Here is a 22120-nt window from a genome sequence, read left to right as displayed (position 1 = left end):
AAATGAAAAGATGAGGGTCTGTTAAATAGACATTCCTGGAATTCATCAATGGTCGAGATCGATTTCAATCAATGGTCAGGATTAAACGTTAAGTTTAGTCATAAAGGAAGATTTCCAAATTAAAGGGAGTTAACGGATTTAATTTGAGTAAAATAAGGAGTTAAATGATTCAATTTGAGTAGAAAAAAGAGTTAATTGATTTAACTCATTTTTGATCAATAGTGAACTAAAAATTTCTCTTTTTGCACTAAAGAGTAATTTTTTTGAGATATTTAATTTTATAAAATGAGATATGCTCTCATAATTAATTTTTCTATTTAATTAAATAATCTTTAATTAATTAGAGATACTTTTCTTATATAATTAAATAACTTCATTTTATTAATTAGGAATGGCTTCTCATTTAATTAAATAACTTTGTTTAATTAATTAGAAGAAAGTACTTCATTTAATTAAATAATTTTGTTTAATTATTTCAAAATTCTTTTCGAAACTATTCAACTCAAGTCAACCGTGGTTAAATCTAGTCAGCTTTTGGTCAAACTTGATCTTTGCGTATATGAATATGAGCAAATGTGAGTATGAATTCCAGCAACAATTCGATGCAAATTCTCATTCAACCTTTCAAAATGAAGAGATGAGGGTCTCTTAAATAGACTTTCCTGAAATGCATCAACGGTTGAGATCGATTTCAATGAATGGTCAGGATTAAAGGTGAAGATAAGTCATCAAAGGAGATTTCCAAATTAAAAGGTGTTAACGGATTTAATTTGAGTAAAATAAGGAGTTAACTGATTCAATTCGAGTAGAAAAAGAAGTTAACTGATTTAACTCATTTTTGATCAATAGTGAACTGAAAATTTCCCTTTTTGAACTGAAGAGAGATTTTGTTGAGATATTTAATTTAATAAAATGAGATATGCTCTGATAATTACTTCTTCTATTTAATTAAATAATATTTAATTAATTAGAGACACTTTTCTTATTCAATTAAATAACTTCATTTAATTAATTAGGAACGACTTCTCATTTAATTAAATAACTTTATTTAATTAATTAGAGGTAGGTACTCCATCTAATTAAATAATTTTGGTTAATTATTTAAAAATTCTTTTCAAAACTAGTCAACTCAAATCAACCGTGGTTAAATCTGGTCAACTTTTGGTTAAACTTGATCTTTGTGTATGTGAATATGAGCAAATGTGAGTATGAATTCCAGCAACAATTCGATGCGAATTCTCATTCAACCTTTCAAAATGAAGAGATGAGGGGTCTCTTAAATAGACTTTTGTAAAATTCATCAATGCTTGAGATCAATTTCAATCAAAGGTCGGGATTAAAGGTGAAGTTCAGTCATAAAGTGAGATTTTCAAATTAAAGAGAGTTAAATGATTTAATTTGAGTAAAATAAGGAGTTAACTGATTCAATTTCAGTAGAAAAGGGAGTTTACTGATTTAACTCATTTTTGATCAATAGTGAACTGAAAATTTCCCTTTTTGAACTGAAGAGAGATTTTTTTTAGATATTTAATTTAATAAAATGAGATATGCTCTCATAATTACTTTTTCTATTTAATTAAATAATCTATAATTAATTAGAGACAATTTTCTTATTTAATTAAATGACTTCATTTAATTAATTAGAAATGGCTTCTCATTTAATTAAATAACTTTTCTTAATTAATTAGAAGTAAGTACTCCATTTAATTAAATAATTTTTTAAAATTATTTCAAAATTATTTTCGAAACTAGTCAACTCAAATCAACTATGGTTAAATCTGGTCAACTTTTGGTCAAACTTGATGTTTGCGTAAGTGAATATGAGCAAATGTGAGTATGAATTCCAGCAAAAATTCGATGCAAATTCTCATTCAACCTTCCAAAATGAAGAGATGAGGGTCTCTTAAATAAACTTTCCTAAAATTCATCAATAGTTGATATCAATTTCAATCAACGGTTAGGATTAAAGGCAAAGTTCAGTCATAAAGGGAGACTTCTAAATTAAAAGGAGTTAACAGATTTAATTTGAGTAAAATAAGGAGTTATTTGATTCAATTTGAGTAGAAAAAGGAGTTAACTGATTTAACTCATTTTTTATCAATAGTGAATTAAAAATTTCTCTTTTTGAACTAAAGAGAGATTTTGTTGAGATATTTAATTTAATAAAATGAGATATGCTCTCATAATTACATTTTCTATTTAATTAAATAATCTTTAATTAATTAGAGACACTTTTCTTATTTAATTAAATAACTTCATTTAATTAATTACGAATGGCTTCTCATTTAATTAAATAACATTGTTCAATTAATTAGAAGTAAGTACTCCATTTAATTAAATAATTTTATTTAATTATTTCAAAATTCTTTTTGAAACTAGTCAACTCAAGTCAATCGTAGTTAAATCTGGTCAACATATTGTCAAACTTGATCTTTGCGTATGTGAATATGAGTAAATGTGAGAATGAATTCCAGCAAAAATTCGATGCAAATTCTATTTCAACCTTTCAAAATGAAGAGATGAGGGCCTCTTAAATAGACTTTCCTGAAATTCATCAACGATTGAGATCGATTTCAATCAGCAATCAGGATTAAAGGTGAAGTTCAGTCATAAAGGGAGATTTTCAAATTAAATGGAGTTAACAGATTTAATTTGAGTAAAATAAGGAGTTAACTTATTTAATTTGAGTAGAAAATGGAGTTAACTAATTTAACTCACTTTTTATCAATAGTGAACTGGAAATTTCCCTTTTTGAACTGAAGAGAGATTTTGTTGAGATATTTAACTTAATAAAATGAGATATGCTCTCATAATTACTTTTTCTATTTAGTTAAATAATCTTTAATTAATTAGAGACAATTTTTTTATTTAATTAAATAACTTCATTTAATTAATTAGGAATGGCTTCTCCTTTAGTTAAATAACTTTGTTGAATTAATTAGAAGTAAGTACTCCATTTAATTAAATAATTTTGTTTAATTATTTCAAAATTCTTTTCGAAACTAGTCAACTGAATTCAACCGTGCTTAAATTTGGTCAACTTTTGGTCAAACTTGATCTTTGCGTATGTGAATATGAGCAAATGTGAGTATAAATTCCAGCAACAATTCGATGCAAATTCTCATTCAACCTTTCGTAACAAAGAGATGAGGGTCTCTTAAATAGACTTTCCTGGAATTCATCAATGGTTGAGATCGATTTCAATCAATGGTCAGGATTAAAGGTGAAGTTTAGTCATAAACGGAGATTTCCAATTTAAAGGGAGTTAACAGATTTAATTTGAGTAAAATAAGGAGTTAACTAATTCAATTTCAGTAGAAAAAGTAGTTAACTCATTTAACTCATTTTTTATGAATAGTTAACTGGAAATTTCCCTTTTTGAATTAAAGAGAGTTTTGTTGAGATATTTAATTTAATAAAATGAGATATGCTCTCATAATTACTTTTTCTATTTAATTAAATAATCTTTAACTAATTAGAGACACTTTTCTTATTTAATTAAATAACTTCATTTAGTTAATTAGGAATGGCTTCTCATTTAATTAAATAACTTTGTTTAATTAATTAGAAGTACTTCATTTAATTAAATAATTTGATTTAATTATTTCAAAATTCTTTTCAAAACTAGTCAACTCAAGTCAACCGTGGTTAAATCTGGTCAACTTTTGGTCAAACTTGATCTTTGCGTATGTGAAGATGAGCAAATGTGAGTATTAATTCCAGCAACAATTCGATGCAAATTCTCATTCAACGTTTCAAAACGAAGAGATGAGCATCTCTTAAATAGACTTTCTTGGAATTCATCAATTGTTGAGATCGATTTCAATCAACAGTCAGGATTAAAGGTGAAGTTCAGTCATAAAGGGAGATTTCTAAATTAAAGGGAGTTAAAAAATTTAATTTGAGTAAAATAAGGAGTTAACTGATTCAATTTGAGTAGAAAAAGGCGTTAACTGATTTAACTTATTTTTGATCAATAGTGAACTGGAAATTTCCCTTTTTGAACTGAAGAGAGATTTTGTTGAGATATTTAATTTAGTAAAATGAGATATGCTGTCATAATTACTTTTTCTATTTAATTAAATAATCTTTAATTAATTAGAGACACTTTTCTTATTTAATTAAATAACTTCATTTAATTAATTAGGAATGGCTTTTCATTTAATTAAATAACTTTGGTCAATTAATTAGAAGTAAGTACTCCATTTAATTAAATAATTTCGTTTAATTATTTTAAAATTATTTTCGAAACTAGTCAACTCAAGTCAATCGTAGTTAAATCTGGTCAACATATTGTCAAACTTGATCTTTGCGTATATGAATATGAGGAAATGTGAGTATGAATTCCAGCAACAATTCGATGCAAATTCTCATTCAACCTTTCAAAATGAAGGGATGAGGCTCTCTTAAATATACTTTCCTGAAATTCATCAACGGTTGAGATCGATTTTAATCAGCGGTCAGGATTAAATGTGAAGTTCAGTCATAAAGGGAGATTTCCAAATTAAAGGGAGTTAACAGATTTAATTTTAAGTAAAATAAGGAGTCAACTGATTCAATTTGAGTAGAAAAAGGAGTTAACTAATTTAACTCAATTTTTATCAATAGTGAACTTGAAATTTCCCTTTTTGAACTAAAGAGAGATTTTGTTTAGATATTTAATTTAATAAAATGAGATATGCTCTCATAATTACTTTTTCTATTTAATTAAATAATCTTTAATTAATTAGAGACACTTTTCTTGTTTAATTAAATAACTTCATTTAATTAATTAGGAATGGCTTTTCATTTAATTAAATAAATTTGGTCAATTAATTAGAAGTAAGTACTCCATTTAATTAAATAATTTCATTTAATTATTTCAAAATTCTTTATTGAAACTGGTCAACTCAAGTCAAAATTAGTTAAATCTGGTCAACATATTGTCAAACTTGATCATTGCGTATGTGAATATGAGCAAATGTGAGTATGAATTCTAGGAACAATTCGATGCAAATTCTCATTCAACCTTTCAAAATGAAAAGATGAGGCTCTCTTAAATAGACTTTCCTGAAATTCATCAACGGTTGAGATTGATTTCAATTAGCGGTCAGGATTAAAGGTGAAGTGCAGTCATAAAGGGAGATTTCCAAATTAAAGGGAGTTAACAGATTTAATTTAACTAAAATAAGGAGTTAACTAATTCAATTTGAGTAGAAAAAGGATTTATCTAATTTAACTCATTTTTGATCAATAGTGAACTGGAAATTTCCCTTTTTGAACTGAAGATAGATTTTGTTGAGATATTTAATTTAATAAAATGAGATATGCTCTCATAATTACTTTTTTTATTTAATTAAATAATCTTTAATTAACTAGAGACACTTTTTTTATTTAATTAAATAACTCCATTTAATTAATTAAAAATGGCTTCTCATTTAATTAAATAACTTTGTTTAATTAATTAGAAGTAAGTACTCCATTTAATTAAGTAATTTCTTTTAATTATTTCAAAATTCCTTTCGAAACTAGTCAACTCAAGTCAAGCTTGGTTAAATCTGGTCAACTTTTGGTCAAACTTGATCTTTGTGTAGTGCCTGCCCCTAGTTCACATTTTTGCTATCATTGCTTAACCCTTTTTAGGCCAATTTTATGTTTGATGATTATTTAGTGTTTTCAGTTTTCAATGATGATTAGTTAGATGGATTATTATATTTTTTCTTATGGATACTTACCCCATACTTGTATTTGTATGGTGTGCGTGTTTGTTTTCTTTATGTATGGTGTTTCTGATGTGGTTAAGGAAGGGAGTCATAGTCACCTGCTAGTCGGGATCTACACGATGCACCACTTCCTGCCATTGTTTGTTTAGCTTAGAATATTGTATTTGTACATGTGTGGATTTTATGCAGGTTGCAGGTACCGGGTATCGACTTTCTTGTATTTCCAGGATGAGCGTACCCTATCGCATTATCTCAATGGTAAGAGAGGGGAGATAAATTCTTAAGTCCAAATCCTATACCTTTAAGCCATTTGTCCTAGTTGATAATTAGGACAATTATCTGAGTTGAGTACCCTCCGAATGCGTCGAATGACTTTAATTCATGATTATAACCCTTTTTGTTTGATTTAGTATGTGTTTTGCTACGATGGATTTTCGTATGTTGTTTTATGAGTCCTTGGTGTTTTTTCTATAAATTAAGTTTAATTAAAAAGATTAATTAATGATTTAATTTAATAGAAGATTATTATGACATTTTAACATTTAATTAATTGAGAAATTAATTAAATAAAAATAATTAAATTTGGAGATAAAAGTTAAAAGTTTAAATTTAAAACGTGATAATATTTATTTACTTTAATAATAAAATATTTAGAGTTCATTTTTAAATAAATGGTAAATATTATTATTAATTGAATTAATAAATATTTTATCAATTAAGTTTCTAAAATAAATTAAAAAGTAAAAATATAATTATTTTAATAAAAGATTTTAGATTGCATGATGTGTGCATGAGTTAAAAATAAAAGAAATTAATTAAAAAGATTAAATAAGTGAAAGTAATAATGTTATTTTAATTTCATAAAGTGCGCATGGGTTTAAAAGTAATAAAGATTAAAATAGAAGTCAAGTGGAATATTAAATAAAGTTACTTAATAATTCAACTTAATGTGCATGAACAGATTAATGCAAGATAAAAAAAGATAAATAAAGTTAATTTGGAGTTTGAGTCAGGTGACCAAAGAGTTCTCTGGGTTGAACACACAATCAGTGTCCCGATTTGAGGAGAAAACTCCTTATCACAACTTTGGGGTTCATTTTTGGGGGACCGCAAATTTTGGATATGAATTTTGGGAGACATGAATTTTAGGAACGAATTTGGTGACGAATTTTGGATGTGAATTTTGGAAGAAAATCTTCTCACAGTTCTCGAGTGGTTGTATGTTAGCGTCAAGTCCAGGTAGGGTCTTGTGTTTTAATCACTGATTGAATTATGTAAATTGATATTTCTGTCTACTTCGTGATTGTGAGAACTTGTCTTCTCATATTTCATTATACGAATCTGTCAATTCTTCATCTTGAATCTTTTGTTGTTCATTTTCATCTGTATATAGGGATTTAATAAATCAATTTGAAACCCCGTCTGTAGGTAAAGAAAAAGAACGTAGTTAAACTAGGGAGGGTTTGAGATTTAAAAGACAAGTTTAAATTGGAAATTTGAATGGATAATCGTATTTCTCCTATAGAATAAAATTGTAATATTTATAATAATAATAATTTAAAAAAAAAAAAAATGAAAACTATTTAATTATTTAAAATATTATTATTAGATATCTAAAATAAAATAAATCACATATCCTATGCAAGGATTTGTTTTTAAAGATTTTAAAATCTTAAATAAATAAAATAAAGTATTTAGTTATTCATGTTCAGGAAGGGGGTTGGATTGTCTAGTTAATTAAATCAAAAATCTTTTAAGACGAAACCATATATATACATATATATACGCATTTGCAAAAGGTTTGAAAGATTCAATAAAATATAATTTTAAAACAAATAATAATAATAATAATAAAAGTTTACACATTTAAAATTAATAATTTCAAAAAAAGAAATAATAATAAATAAAATAAAATAACACTTACACCCCCTCTTACTTTTAAATTTGCTGGCCACACCATACTATACCTGTAGGAGTTTTAAATGGTCGCACGACTATATAAATAGGTTGGCGGCCTATATTGAAAAAGGGATAGGTTTAAAAGTTTTTTTAATAAAAATAAACTTTTATTAAAGTAGGATACGTTTAAGTTTTTTTTTAAAAAGAAACTTTTATTAATATTTTTATTAAAGTAAGACACGTTTAAAGTTTTTATAAATTTTTCATTAATATTTTAATTAAAGTAATTTTGTTAATAGTTTTATATATATTTTTAATTATTATTTTAATTTATAATGTTTTAATAAATTTTAATAATAAATTATTAATAGTGATTAATTAATTTACTAATTCTTATTTAATAAATTTAATAATGATTAAATATGATTAATTAATGATTAACAAGTACTATTTATTAAAGAATTTTGTTAATGGATATTGAATATTTATTAATTATTAAATAATTAATAATTATTAATTTAGAAAGGAAAATGGATATGGAAACTAATTGCAATTAATGATAAAATCATGAAAATTATATTGATTATTTGAAAATTTGATTATTAATGAAGTTGAGATTATTTTTATTTAATAATCAATTATTATAATAATAATAATTTAATAAATGATTATTAATACTTTAAGTCATGATGTGATTTTTTTAATTTTAAGAACGGGACAGGGTTTAATTGAACGGGTTAACTAAGGAACTCATAGTAACACTGAAAACTTAAACTTTATTGTTCTACTCAACTGTGTGTTTTCAAATCCAAACTGTTAGACTATTATGTTTTTCATGTTCTGTCTATATTTTGACATTTTCTTTTGGGGTTGACCAGATTGTTGACCAGTTATAGGACGTTTACCAGAGGCTCAGGGGTTATGGAGTTGTGATGATATGATGAGTTGGTCTCGATCTTTCTAAACCTAACCATGGTGATGTGTTGATATGCTCTATGATGGATGTTTTTACTAGTTGTTATTGCTTTCTAGTTTCCTTGTGTGAAGCTGAGGTATATGTTTATGAGATACCTGATATAACTATTTTTTGAGTCTCGATCAGTTATATTTGATAACCATTTTTGAGTCATCGATCAGTTATACTTGGGTTGCTTTCCAGTCGCTTTGAGAGGACTGAGATGTTTGGATGATTTTTTCTTGATGATGTCATGTTGTGACATGTTTGACTTAACCATTTTAGAGTTTTCAATCAATACTGTGATTTATTATTGGGATACTTTCTAGTTGCTCGTTGGAGAACCATTGGATATTGTGATTTATCATTGATGCCTTCAAATACTGATAGAGATTTGTTGTGATCATTATGATTATTATTTGATGCTTTTCAGTTACTCATGGAGAACTGATGTGATTATTATGATTATCTTTATGATGATTTCCAGTCGCTTGTATAGGGCTGAGGTGATTTTGTGATTTGTGATTCCATGTGCCTAGGGTAGGTTATCTATGTGTAGTGTTGGGAAGTGGCTTGCAATGGGGGTCGGGGCCCTAAGTGGCTACCAAGGTAACTCATTGTAAGTTGTTTTAATAAGTGATAACATTTACACTAAATGAGAGTAAAATGAACCTAACAAGATTAATTGTATGTTCTCTCCCATGCCTTGAGTGCTAGTACAGACTAGGATGGGGTAGAGAGAATGCTTGGTTACGACCTTGCATTCTGTAGTATGCCTCGTCAATATGAGAGGATACTAGTGGCCGCAGGGATCACTAGGGACCCGAGATTCCTAAGGGATCGCTCGGGTAACTTCTATGTGACTTTTGCGATGACACTTTTTTGCTTGCATAGTAGATTCCTACATGTCTTGTGGTGCCTCTAGGTCTAGATGTCGATCTATGTGTTGGAACCTTGAGTTAGTATACTTTTAGGATTTCTTAGACTTAGAGAGTATTTGTGTTTTGTGATTTGATATCCTATTCGGGACTTGAGACTATCTCCTCAGTGTGGTGAGAGTGGACCATTTAGATTTCACGCGGTCGGGTGGTAGTGCTTTTTACTTTTACCATTTGATATCTGTCTGGTGCTACCGTGGCTGAAGCTTCTTGGGATGCTTGTTCATAATGTTTAGGTGATGTTATCTACTTTGGAAGATCATCTTATGCTTTATTCTTGCATGTTAGATTTCTTTATGCATATGATGTAGTATGTTTTAAGAGTGATGTCCCTATTACTATAGTACCGATGATCTCTTCGATGGCTTGGGATGTTACATGTGGGGGATGGCTAGGGCCCACGATGGTCTAATGATGCTATTGATGGTTGGGAGGAACCACACACTTAGATTAGTTGTGTTTTATGATAGATGGATAGTTGTGTTTCATGTTGGAAGTTTATATCTTTTATGATGGATGGATGTATCATATATAGTATATAGTTTCACTTATTTTACTGTACTTTGTATCATAGATTCTTGGAGGATGATGTATCTTTATTTCTTTTTATGTATATTCTTTTAGCCTTTCATACCCTGTGACATGTACCGTGGATGATTGAGCATTCTGAATTTATTTGCCAAGGGGCATTCGGAACAAATGTATATTATGAACATTAAACTTTCTTATTATTCTTTCATGTGAATGTGGTAGTAGTTAGACTTAGAATTAATAAAATTTAAATGTGACTCAACGTCTTGGGATCCTTAAGGAATGTAACCTATTATGTATGTTTGTTGATTATTACATGTTATTGCTTCTGCTACTATATGTTTGATGTGTATGTTATACTTTCTTACAAAAAAAAAAAAAAAAAATGTTTAGCAAACTTAGTAAAATTTTAGGTTAATTCTTTTGGATCCCTTGGCGGGGCGTTACACTTTGCGTATGTGAATATGAGTAAATGTGAGTATGAATTCCAGCAACAATTCGATGCAAATTCTCATTCCACCTTTCAAAATAAAGAGGTGAGGGTCTCTTAAATAGACTTTCATGGAATTCATCAACGGTTGAGATCGATTTCAATCAACGGTCAGGATAAAAGGTGAAGTTCAGTCATAAAGGGAGATTTCCAAATTAAAAGGAGTTAATAGATTTAATTTGAGTAAAATAAGGAGTTAACTGATTCAATTTGAGTAGAAAAAGGAGTTAACTGATTTAACTATTTTTTTATCAATAGTGAACTAGAAATTTCTCTTTTTGAACTGAAGAGAGATTTTGTTGAGATATTTAATTTGATAAAATGAGATATGCTTTCAAAATTATTTTTTCTATTTAATTAAGTAATCTTTAATTAATTAGAGACAATTTTTTTATTTAATTAAATAATTTCATTTAATTAATTAGGAATGGCTTCTCATTTAATTAAATAACTTTGTTTAATTAATTATAAGTAAGTACTCCATTTAATTAAATAATTTCGTTTAATTATTTTAAAATTCTTTTCGAAAGTAGTCAACTCAAGTCAACCATTGTTAAATCTGGTCAACTTTTGGTCAAACTTGATCTTAGCATATGTGAATATGAGAAAATGTGAGTATGAATTCCAACAACAATTCGATGCAAATTCTCATTCAACCTTTCAAAATGAAGAGATGAGGGTCACTTAAATAGACTTTTCTGGAATTCATCAACAGTTGAGATCGATTTCAATCAACGGTCAGGATTAAAGGTGAAGTTCAGTCATAAAGGGAGATTTCCAAATTAAATGGAATTAACAGATTTAATTTGAGTAAAATAAGGAGTTAACTGATTCAATTTGAGTAGAAAAAGGAGTTAACTGATTTAACTCATTTTTGATCAATAGTGAACTAGAAATTTCCCTTTTTTAACTGAAGAGAGATTTTGTTGAGATATTTAATTAAATAAAATGAGATATGCTCTCATAATTACTTTTTATATTTAATTAAATAATCTTTAATTAATTAGAGACACTCTTCTTATTTAATTAAATAACTTCATTTAATTAATTAGGAATGACTTCTCATTTAATTAAATAACTTTTTTTAATTAATTAGAAGTAAGTACTCCATTTAATTAAATAATTTTGTTTAATTATTTCAAAAAAAAATTCGAACCTAGTCAAGTCAAGTCAACCGTGGTTAAATCTGGTCGACTTTTGGTCAAACTTGATCTTTGTATATGTGAATATGAGCAAATGTGAGTATGAATTCTAGTAACAATTCGATGCAAATTCCAATTCAACCTTTCAAAATAAAGAGATGAGGGTCTCTTAAATAAACTTTCCTGAAATTCATCAACGCTTGAGATCGATTTCAATCAACAGTGAGGATTAAAGGTGAAGTTTAGTCATAAAGGCAGATTTCCAAATTAGAAGGAGTTAACAGATTTAATTTGAGTAAAATAAGGAGTTAACTGATTCAATTCGAGTAGAAAAAGGAGTTAACTGATTTAACTCATTTTTTATCAATATTGAACTAGAAACTTCCCTTTTTAAACTGAAGAAAGATTTTGTTGAGATATTTAATTTAATAAAATGAGATATGCTCTCATAATTACTATTTCTATTTAATTAAATAATCTTTAATTAATTAGAGACACTTTTCTTATTTAATTAAATAACTTCATCTAATTGACTAGGAATGGCTTCTCATTTAACTAAATAACTTTGTTTAATTAATTAGAAGTAAGTACTCCATCTAATTAAATAATTTCATTTAATTATTTAAATTTTTTTTTCAAAATTAGTCAACTCAAGTCAACCATGGTTAAATCTGGTCAACTTTTGGTCGAACTTGATCTTTGCATATGTCAATATGAGCAAATGTGAGTATGAATTCTAGCAACAATTCGATGCAAATTCTCATTCAACCTTTCAAAATAAAGAGATGAGGGTCTCTTAAATAGACTTTCCTGGAATTCATCAACGGTTGAGATCAATTTCAATTAACGGTCAGGATTAAAGGTGAAGTTTAGTCATCAAGGGAGATTTCCAAATTAAAGGGAGTTAACAGATTTAAATTGAGTAAAATAAGGAGTTAACTGACTCAATTTGAGTAGAAAAAGGAGTTAACTGATTTAACTCATTTTTGATCTATAGTGAACTGGAAATTTCCCTTTTTGAACTAAAGAGAGATTTTGTGGAGATATTTAATTTAATAAAATGAGATATGCTCTCATTATTACATTTTTTATTTAATTAAATAATCTTTAATTAATTAGAGACACTTTTCTTATTTAATTAAATAACTTCATTTAATTAATTAGGAATGGCTTCTCATTTAATTAAATAACATTGTTTAATTAATTATAAGTAAGTACTCCATTTAATTAAATAATTTCATTTAATTATTTCAAAATTTTTTTCGAAACTAGTCAACTCAAGTCAACCGTGGTTAAATCTGATCAACTTTTGGTCAAACTTGAACTTTGCATATGTGAACATGAGCAAATATGAGTATGAATTCTAGCAACAATTCGATGCAAATTCTCATTCAACCTTTCAAAATAAAGAGATGAGGGTCTCTTAAATAGACTTTCCTGGAATTCATTAACGGTTGAGATCAATTTCAATCAACGGTCAAGATTAAAAGTGAAGTTCAGTCATAAAAGGAGATTTCCAAATTAAAGGGAGTTAATAGATTTAATTTGAGTAAAATAAAGAGTTAACTAATTCAATTGGAGTAAAAAATGGAGTTAACTGATTTGACTCATTTTTTATCAATAGTGAACTGAAAATTTCCCTTTTTGAACTGAAGAGAGATTTTGTTGAGATATTTAATTAAATAAAATGAGATATGCTCTCATAATTACTTTTTCTATTTAATTAAATAATCTTTTATTAATTAGAGACACATTTCTAATTTAATTAAATAACTTCATTTAGTTAATTAAGAATGGCTTCTCATTTAATTAAATAACTTTGTTTAATTAATTAGAAGTAAGTACTCAATTTAATTAAATAATTTCGTTTAATTATTTCAAAATTCTTTTTGAAACTAGTCAACTCAAGTCAACCGTGGTTAAATCTAGTCAACTTTTGGTCAAACTTGATATTTGCGTATGTGAATATGAGCAAACGTGAGTATGAATTCCAGCAACAATTCGATGCAAATTCTCATTCAACCATTCAAAATGAAGAAATGAGGCTCTCTTAAATAGACTTTCCTGAAATTCATCAACGGTTAAGATCGATTTCAATCAACAGTCGAGATTAAAGATGAAGTTCAATCATAAAGGGAGATTTCCGAATTAAAGAGAGTTAACGGATTTAATTTGAGTAAAATAAGGAGTTAACTGATTCAATTTGTGTAGAAAAAGAAGTTAACTGATTTAACTCATTTTTTATCAATAGTGAACTGAAAATTTGCTTTTTTGAACTGAAGAGAGATTTTGTTGAGATATTTAATTTAATAAAATGAGAGATGCTCTCATAATTACTTTTTCTATTTAATTAAATAATCTTTAATTAATTAGAGACAATTTTCTTATTTAATTAAATAACTTCATTTAATTAATTAGGAATGGCTTCTCATTTAATTAAATAATTTTGTTTAATTAATTAGAAGTAAGTACTCCATTTAATTAAATAATTTCGTTTAATTATTTAAAAATTCTTTTCGAAACTAGTCAACTCAAGTCAACCGTGGTTAAATCTGGTAAACTTTTGGTCAAACTTGATCTTCGCATATGTTAACATGAGCAAATGTGAGTATGAATTCTCGCAACAATTCGATGCAAATTCTCATTCAACCTTTCAAAATGAAGAGATGAAGGTCTCTTAAAAAGACTTTCCTGAAATTCATCAACGGTTGAGATCAATTTCAATCAACGGTCAGGATTAAAGGTGAAGTTCAGTGATAAAGGGAGATTTCCAAATTAAAGGGAGTTAACAGATTAAATTTGAGTAAAATAAGGAGTTAACTGATTCAATTTGACTAGAAAAAGGAGTTAACTGATTTAACTCAATTTTGATCAATAGTGAACTGAAAATTTTCGTTTTTTAACTAAAGAGAGATTTTATTGAGATATTTAATTTAATAAAATGAGAGATGCTCTCATAATTACTTTTTTATTTAATTAAATAATCTTTAATTAATTAGAAACACTTTTCTTATTTAATTAAATAACTTCATTTAATTAATTAGGAATGGCTTCTGATTTAATTAAATAACTTTATTTAATTAATTACAAGCAAGTACTCTATTTAATTAAATAATTTCGTTTAATTATTTCAAAATTCTTTTCGAAACTAGTCAACTCAAGTCAACCGTGGTTAAATCTAGTCAACTTTTGGTCAAACTTGATCTTTGCGTATGTGAACATGAGCAAATGTGAGTGTGAATTCCAGCAACAATTCGATGCAAATTCTCATTCAACCTTTCAAAATGAAGAGATGAGGGTCTCTTAAATAGACTTTCCTGGAATTCATTAACGGTTGAGATCAATTTCAATCAACGGTCAGGATTAAAGGTGAAGTTCAGTCATAAAGGGAGATTTTCAAATTAAAGGGAGTTAATAGATTTAATTTTAGTAAAATAAAGAGTTAAATGATTCAATTTGAGTAGAAAAAGGAGTTAACTGATATGACTCATTTTTTATCAATAGTGAACTAAAAATTTCCCTTTTTGAAATGAAGAGAGATTTTGTTGAGATATTTAATTTAATAAAATGAGCTATGCTCGCATACTTACTTTTTCTATTTAATTAAATAATCTTTTATTAATTAGAAACACATTTCTTATTTAATTAAATAATTTCATTTAGTTAATTAAGAATGGCTTCTCATTTAATTAAATAACTTTGTTTAATTAATTAGAAGTAAGTACTCCATTTAATTGAATAATTTCGTTTAATTATTTTTAAATTCTTTTCGAAACTAGTCAACTCTAGTCAATCGTAGTTAAATCTAGTCAAAATATTATCAAACTTGATCTTTGCGTATGTGAATATGAGCAAATGTGAGTATGAATTCCAGCAACAATTCGAAGCAAATTCTCATTCAACCTTTCAAAATGAAGAGATCAGGGTCTCTTAAATAGACTTTCCTAAAATTCATCAACGGTTGATATCGATTTCAATCAACGGTCAGGATTAAAGGTGAAGTTCAGTCATCAAAAGAGATTTTCAAATTAAAGGGAGTTAACGGATTTAATTTGAGTAAAATAAAGAGTTAACTGATTCAATTCGAGAATAAAAGGGAGTTAACTGATTTAACTCATTTTTGATCAATAGTGAACTAGAAATTTCCTATTTTGAACTGAAAAGAGATTTTGTTGAGATATTTAATTTAATAAAATTAAATATGCTCTAATAATTAATTAGGAATGGCTTCTCATTTAATTAAATAAGTTTGTTTAATTAATTAGTAGTAGGTACTCAATTTAATTAAATAATTTCATTTAATTATTTCAAAATTCTTTTCGAGACTAGTTAACTCAAGTCAACTGTGGTTAAATCTGATCAACTTTTGGTCAAAGTTGGTCTTTGCGTATGTGAATATAAACAAATGTGAGTATGAATTCCAGCAACAATTCGATGCAAATTCTCATTCAACCTTTCAAAATGAAGAGATTAGGGTCTCTTAAAAAGACTTTCTTGGAATTTATCAACGGTTCAGATCGATTTCAATCAACGGTCAGGATTAAAGGTGAAGTTCAGTCATAAAGGTAGATTTTCAAATTAAAGGGAGTTAACAGATTTAATTTGAGTAAAATAAGGAGTTAACTTATTCAATTTGAGTAAAAAAAGGAGTTAACTGATTTAACTCAATTTTGATCAATAGTGAACTGAAAATTTCACTTTTTGAACTGAAGAGAGATTTTGTTGAGATATTTAATTTAATAAAATGAGAGATGCTCTCATAATTACTTTTTCTATTTAATTAAATAATCTTTAATTAATTAGAGAAAATTTTATTATTTAATTAAATAACTTTTTTTAATTAATTAGGGATGGCTTCTCATTTAATTAAATAACTTTGTTTAATTAATTAGAAGTAAGTACTCCATTTAATTAAAAAATTTTGTTTAATTATTTCAAAATTCTTTTCGAAACTAGTCAACTCATGTCAACAATGGTTAAATCTGGTCAACTTTTGGTCAAACTTGATCTGTGCATATGTGAATATGAAATAATGTGAGTATGAATTCCAGCAACAATTCGATGCAAATTCTCATGCAACCTTTCAAAACGAAGAAATGAGGGTCTCTTAAATAGAGTTTCCTTGAATTCATCAACGGTTGATATTGATTTCAATCAACGGTCAGGATTAAAGGTGAAGTTCAGTCATCAAAGGAAATTTCTAAATTAAAGGGAGTTAACGGATTTAATTTGAGTAAAATAAGGAGTTAACTGATTCAATTTGAGTAGAAAAAGGAGTTAACTGATTTAACTCATTTTTGATCAATAGTGAACTGGAAATTTCCCTTTTTGAACTGAAGAGAGATTTTGTTGAGATATTTAATTTAATAAAATGAGATATGCTCTCATAATTACTTTTTCTATTGAATTAAATAATCTTTAACAAATAGAGACACTTTTCTTATTTAATTAAATAACTTCATTTAGTTAATTAGGAATGGCTTCTCATTTAATTAAAAAACTTTGTTTAATTAATTAGATATAAGTACTTCATTTAATTAAATAATTTTGTTTAATTATTTCACAAAAAATTTCGAAACTAGTCAACTCAAGTCAACCGTGGTTAAATCTGGTCAACTTTTGATCAAACTTGATATTTGCATATGTGAATATGAGCAAATGTGAGTATGAATTCCAGCAACAATTCGATGCAAATTCTCATTCAACTTTTCAAAACGAAGAGATGAGTGTCTTTTAAATAGACTTTTCATGAATTCATCAATGGTTGAGATCGATTTCAATCAACGGTCAGGATTAAAGGTGAAGTTTAGTCATAAAGGGAGATTTCTAAATTAAAGGCTGTTAACAGATTTAATTTGAATAAAATAAGGAGTTAACTGATTCAATTTGAGTAGAAAAAGGAGTTAACTCATTTAACTCATTTTTGGTCAATAGTGAACTAAAAATTTCCTTTTTTGAACTGAAGAGAGATTTTGTTGAGATATTTAATATAATAAAATGACATATGCTCTCATAATTACTTTTTCTATTTAATTAAATAATCTTTAATTAATTAGAGACACTTTTCTTATTTAATTAAATAACTTTGTTTAATTAATTATAAGTAAGTACACTATTTAATTAAATAATTTCGTTTAATTATTTCAAAATTCTTTTTGAAACTAGTCAACTCAAGTCAATCGTGGTTAAATCTGGTCAACTTTTGGTCAAACTTGATCTTTGCGTATGTGAACATGAGCAAATGTGAGTATGAATTCCAGCAACAATTCGATGCAAATTCTCATTCAACCTTTCAAAATGAAGAGATGAGGGTCTCTTAAATAGACTTTCGTGGAATTCATTAACGGTTGAGATCAATTTCAATCAACTGTCAGGATTAAAGGTGAAGTTCAGTCATAAAGGGAGATTTCTAAATTAAAGGAAGTTAATAGATTTAATTTGAGTAAAATAAGGAGTTAACTGATTCAATTTGAGTAGAAAAAGGAGTTAACTGATATGACTCATTTTTTATCAATAGTGAACTAAAAATTTCCCTTTTTGAAATGAAGAGAGATTTTGTTGAGATATTTAATTTAATAAAATGAGATATGCTCTTATAATTACTTTTTCTATTTAATTAAATAATCTTTTATTAATTAGAGACACATTTCTTATTTAATTAAATAACTTCGTTTAGTTAATTAAGAATGGCTTCTCATTTAATTAAATAACTTTGTTTAATTAATTAGAAGTAAGTATTCCATTTAATTGAATAATTTCGTTTAATTATTTTAAAATTCTTTTTTAAACTAGTCAACTCAAGTCAATCGTAGTTAAATCTGATCAACATATTATGAAACTTGATCTTTGTGTATGTGAATATGAGCAAATGTGAGTATGAATTCCAGCAACAATTCGATGCAAATTCTCATTCAACCTTTCAAAATGAAGAGATCAGGGTCTCTTAAATAGACTTTCCTAGAATTCATCAAGGGTTGATATCGATTTCAATCAACGGTCATAATTAAAGGTGAAGTTCAGTCATCAAAAGAGATTTCTAAATTAAAAGGAGTTAATGGATTTAATTTGAGTAAAATAAGGAGTTAACTGATTCAATTTGAGAAGAAAAGGGAGTTAACTGATTTAACTCATTTTTGATCAATAGTGAACTGGAAATTTCCTATTTTGAACTGAAAAGAGATTTTGTTGAGATATTTAATTTAATAAAATTAGATATGCTTTGATAATTAATTAGGAATGGCTTCTCATTTAATTAAATAAGTTTGTTTAATTAATTAGTATTAGGTACTCAATTTAATTAAATAATTTCATTTAATTATTTCAAAATTCTTTTCGAGACTAGTCAACTCAAGTCAACTGTGGTTAAATCTGATCAACTTTTGGTTAAAGTTGGTCTTTGCGTATGTGAATATAAGCAAATGTGAGTATGAATTCCAGCAACAAATCGATGCAAATTCTCACACAACCTTTCAAAATGAAGAGATTAGGGTCTCTTAAATAGACTTTCTTAGAATTTATCAACGGTTCAGATCGATTTCAATCAACGGTCAGGATTAAACGTGAAGTTCAGTCATAAAGGTAGATTTCCAAATTAAAGGGAGTTAACAGATTTAATTTGAGTAAAATAAGGAGTTAACTTATTCAATTTGAGTAGAAAAAGGAGTTAATTGATTTAACTCAATTTTGATCAATAGTGAACTGAAAATTTCTCTTTTTGAACTGAAGAGAGATTTTATTGAGATATTTAATTTAATAAAATGAGAGATGCTCTCATAATTACTTTTTCTATTTAATTAAATAATCTTTAATTAATTAGAGAAAATTTTCTTATTTAATTAAATAACTTCATTTAATTAATTAGGAATAGCTTCTCATTTAATTAAATAACTTTGTTTAATTAATTAGAAGTAAGTACTCCATTTAATTAAATAATTTTGTTTATTTATTTCAAAATTTTTTTCGAAACTAGTCAACTCATGTCAACCATGGTTAAATCTGGTCAACTTTTTGTCAAACTTGATATGTGCATATGTGAATATGAAATAATGTGAGTATGAATTCCAGCAACAATTCGATGCAAATTCTCATTCAACCTTTCAAAACGAAGAGATGAGGGTCTCTTAAATAGACTTTCCTTGAATTCATCAACGGTTGATATCGATTTCAATCAACGGTCAGGATTAAAGGTGAAGTTCAGTCATCAAGGGAAATTTCCAAATTAAAGGGAGTTAACGGATTTAATTTGAGTAAAATAAGGAGTTAACTGATTCAATTTGAGTAGAAAAAGGAGTTAACTGATTTAACTCATTTTTGATCAATAGTGAACTGAAAATTTCTCTTTTTGAACTGAAGAGAGATTTTGTTGAGATATTTAATTTAATAAAATGAGATATGCTCTCATAATTACTTTTTCTATTGAATTAAATAATCTTTAACTAATTAGAGACACTTTTCTTATTTAATTAAATAACTTCATTTAGCTAATTAGGAATGGCTTCTCATTTAATTAAATAACTTTGTTTAATTAATTAGAAGTATGTACTCCATTTAATTAAATAATTTTGTTGAATTATTTGAAAATTCTTTTCGAAACTAGTCAACTCAAGTCAACCCTGGTTAAATCTGGTCAACTTTTGATCAAACTTGATCTTTACATATGTGAATATGAACAAATGTGAGTATGAATTCCAGCAACAATTCGATGCAAATTCTCATTCAACCTTTCAAAATGAAGAGATGAGTGTCTCTTAAATAGACTTTTCTGGAATTCATCAATGGTTGAGATCGATTTCAATCAACTGTCAGGATTAAAGGTGAAGTTTAGTCATAAAGGGAGATTTCTAAATTAAAGGTTGTTAACAGATTTAATTTGAATAAAATAAGGAGTTAACTGATTCAATTTGAGTAGAAAAAAGAGTTAACTCATTTAACTCATTTTTGGTCAATAGTGAACTAAAAATTTCCCTTTTTGAACTGAAGAGAGATTTTGTTGAGATATTTAATTTAATAAAATGACATATGCTCTCATAATTACTTTTTCTATTTAATTAAATAATCTTTAATTAATTAGAGACACTTTTTTTATTTAATTAAATAACTTTGTTTAATTAATTATAAGTAAGTACTCTATTTAATTAAATAATTTCGTTTAATTATTTCAAAATTCTTTTCGAAACTAGTCAACTCAAGTAAACCGTGGTTAAATCTAGTCAACTTTTGGTCAAACTTGATCTTTGTGTATGTGAACATGAGCAAATGTGACTATGAATTCCAGCAACAATTCGATGCAAATTCTTATTCAACCTTTCAAAATGAAGAAATGAGAGTCTCTTAAATAGACTTTTCTAGAATTCATCAACGGTTGAGATCAATTTCAATCAACGGTCAGGATTAAATGTGAAGTTCAGTCATAAAGGGAGATTTCCAAATTAAAGGGAGTTAACAGATTTAATTTGAGTAAAATAAGGAGTTAACTGATTCAATTTGAGTAAAAAAGGGAGTTAACTGATTTGACTCATTTTTTATCATTAGTGAACTGAAAATTTCCCTTTTTGGACTGAAGAGAGATTTTGTTGAGATATTTAGTTTAATAAAATGAGATATGCTCTCATAATTACTTTTTCTATTTAATTAAATAATCTTTTATTAATTAGAGACACATTTCTTATTTAATTAAATAACTTCATTTAGTTAATTAAGAATGGCTTCTCATTTAATTAAATAACTTTGTTTAATTAATTAGAAGTAAGTACTCCATTTAATTAAATAATTTTGTTTAATTATTTATAAAAAATTTTCGAAACTAGTCAACTCAAGTCAACCGTGGTTAAATCTGGTCAACTTTTAGTCAAATTTGATATTTGCGTATGTGAATATGAGCGAATGTGAGTATGAATTCCAACAACAATTCGATGCAAATTCTCATTCAACCTTTCAAAATGAAGAGATGAGGCTCCCTTAAATAGACTTTTCTGAAATTCATCAACGGTTAAGATCGATTTCAATCAACAGTTTGGATTAAAGATGAAGTTCAGTCATAAAGGGAGATTTTCGAATTAAAGAGAGTTAATGGATTTAATTTGAGTAAAATAAGGAGTTAACTGATTCAATTTGTGTAGAAAAAAAAGTTAATTGATTTAACTCATTTTTTATCAATAGTGAACTGAAAATATGCTTTTTTGAATTGAAGAGAGATTTTGTTGAGATATTTAATTTAATAAAATGAAATATGCTCTCATAATTACTTTTTCTATTTAATTAAATAATCTTTAATTAATTAGAGACACTTTTTTTATTTCATTAAATAAATTCATTTAATTAACTATGAATGGCTTATCATCTAATTAAATAACTTTGTTTAATTAATTAGAAGTAAGTACTCCATTTAATTAAATAATTTTGTTTAATTATTTCAAACTTCTTTTGAAAACTAGTCAACTCAATTCAACCGTGGTTAAATCTAT

The sequence above is a fragment of the Cupressus sempervirens genome, chromosome 9, assembly GCF_028749045.1.
Source record: "Cupressus sempervirens isolate cs-2001-9-10 chromosome 9, ASM2874904v1, whole genome shotgun sequence".
Lineage (NCBI taxonomy): Eukaryota > Viridiplantae > Streptophyta > Pinopsida > Cupressales > Cupressaceae > Cupressus > Cupressus sempervirens.
Note: the sequence above shows the minus strand (reverse complement) of the source record.